The following is a 2998-nucleotide window of genomic DNA, read 5'->3' on the forward strand; positions in this document are numbered from 1 at the left end:
GTATTGTGACTATAAATGTGCTCGATCAAGTACTTTGAAATCACATATCAGAACACATACAGAGAAACACCTTTCAGCTGCGAGTATTGTGACTATAAATGTGCTGGATCAAGTACTTTGAAATTACATATCAGGACACATACAGGAGAAACACCTTTAAGCTGCGAGTATTGTGACTATAAATGTGCTCGATCAAGTAATTTGAAATCACATATCAGAACACATACAGGAGAAAGACCTTTCAGCTGCAAGTATTGCGACTATAAATGTACTGGATCAAGTACTTTGAAATCACATATCAGAACACATACAGGAGAAACACCTTTCAGCTGCGAGTATTGTGACTATAAATTTGTTCAATTTGGGAGTTTGAAGAAACATATCAGAACACATACAGGAGAAACACCTTTTAGCTGCGAGTATTGTGACTATAAATGTGCTCAATCTGCTTCTTTGAAATCACATATCAGAACACATACAGGAGAAACACCTTTTAGCTGCGAGTATTGTGACTATAAATGTGCTCAATCAAGTACTTTGAAATCACATATCAGAACACATACAGGAGAAACACCTTTCAGCTGCGAGTATTGTGACTATAAATGTGCTCAATCTGCTTCTTTGAAATCACATATCAGAACACATACAGGAGAAACACCTTTTAGCTGCGAGTATTGTGACTATAAATGTGCTCGATCAAGTACTTTGAAATCACATATCAGAACACATACAGGAGAAACACCTTTCAGCTGCGAGTATTGTGACTATAAATGTGCTCGATCAAGTAGTTTGAAATTACATATCAGAACACATACAGGAGAAACACCTTTCAGCTGCGAGTATTGTGACTATAAATGTGCTCAATCAAGTCATTTGAAATCACATATCAGAACACATACAGGAGAAAAACCTTTCAGCTGCAAGTATTGCGACTATAAATGTGCTCGATCAAGTCATTTGAAATCACATATCAGAACACATACAGGAGAAACACCTTTCAGCTGCGAGTATTGTGACTATAAATGTGCTCAATCAAGTAATTTGAAAAAACATATAAGAACACATCATAAAGGAGAAACAACTACTAGCTGAAAATTTTTGACTTAACATGTGCTCATTCAAATTCATTTTACTGTGTTTCCTAGTAAGGTGGTCACTAACTAATAACAGGACAAGTGTGTTGAACATGTGTGTACACACAAATGTCGTCCATACATTGTCGTGTCATCACAGCTAAAGGCGACAAACAACATTTTTTGAGGTTCTGAGTAAGTATCGGCTCACACCTCCCCACTCCTCTATTTAAATTGCCAGGGTCGCCCTGGGCTGGCGTCTGTTGAGGGGCGGAGTAGCGGTTGCTGCTCACAGTGTGGTGTGTTCCGGCGGGTGGTTGGGGACGGCTGGGCTCCTCGCTGTGATGGGTGTCCTTCACATACACCACGGTTGTCATCTCACAACACTGAAATTCTTTCCTTTCTGAGAGGTGATAGGCCATGCTTTGGCAATACCTGGAGGGAGGGAAGTCGCTAGGAGTGGTGGGAGGATAGTGGCAGTCATCACCGTCATTACAGTGCATGGCAACAGGTCAAAACTTGTCAGAAATGGTCTCCTAGTGTCTTCCAGACGAGCCTTTGTCACTGATTCCGGTCTGCCTCCAGATCAAGTGGTGTTCGGTTCGTCCTCTTAGTGACCCCTACCGGTCACCAAAGGTCACCTGACCTGTTTTTTTTTTTTTTTAGGTAAATGAAAACTTAAACTCAAATAGTGCAGCAAAGAAAAAGAAACAACATAAATTTGGAGATGCAAAAACCTAACCTCAACAAATTTCGCTGGAAGACTTTTGCTGTGATGACATAAAAATCTATGATAATATGTTTATCATGCATGTTTTACCGTTAGTGGCCAGCCTTATGAAATCAACCTCGCACTTTTGATTACCTACTCACAAGCATTACCTGCTCACATTTATTAAAACTATTTTAGGTAAACCTCATCTTTATCCAACTGAATATTTATTCAACGAGTTTAAAGTGTTAACAGTCCGTCAATTATGTATTAAAAACCTCATAATTTTCATCAAGAAATAATAAAGACATTTTTCTATTCCGTGAATCAAACCTCAATTCACGACCTTCCAGAAATAGGTTTGAAAATATAAGAATGGATCTTAATGTTTGACGGAGACAATACTTTTACCTAGCTAATAAATTAATCAATAAAATTCCAGATTACCTTATGGAGCTTATTAATCAAAATTCTGTTACAGTGCTTGATAAATATACTTCTAATATCTATCAAAATAACTTTTCTGGTAGCAAAATTAATAGTGGACCAGGTAGGCTGAGTCCTGAATACAACTCGTCCTACCAAAACAATAGGTAATGCGAATAATTGCAAAATCAAATAGTGAATAATTGTTATTTTTATTGTTGAATTAATTGTGATGTAAGTTTCAAAATACATAAGTTGAATGTGATGTCAATTGTAAAAACTTTTAAATTGTGAAAAAACAAATTCAAAAAATAAAATGATTTTGTATTCAAAATTTTGAATATTATTCAATGTCCTGAAATGACAAACTCTTTGATTGCCTTTGTAGGCACAGCTCATAAGTAAGATAAATCTATATAAGTAAATGAACAATAGCAGTATGAATGATAATGAATGAATGAAAATAGACAGATGAATGAAAAAGAATGGATGATATTACAAATTTTATGATGAATATACAATTACTCAACCTGAATATCTTGAGGATGTCGAAAGCTGTCGAAGATTGTAGGCATTTGTAAGAAATGCTCGGCAATGGAAATCATCATCACCATACCGGCCAGAGAGTGGGAGGGTATATGTAACCCCAAAGTGGAATGCTAAATTGCACAGTCGACCAAGTGAGTGGGAGGTATATGGAACCCCAAAGTGGATGCAATTTCGACTGTCAATAGAGACTGCAGACCTTTATCGGTAGATTCGATCGTAGGTAGAATTGTAGAACAGA

This window comes from Nilaparvata lugens, chromosome 1 (genome assembly GCF_014356525.2).
Source record: "Nilaparvata lugens isolate BPH chromosome 1, ASM1435652v1, whole genome shotgun sequence".
In the NCBI taxonomy this organism is placed as follows: Eukaryota; Metazoa; Arthropoda; class Insecta; order Hemiptera; family Delphacidae; genus Nilaparvata; species Nilaparvata lugens.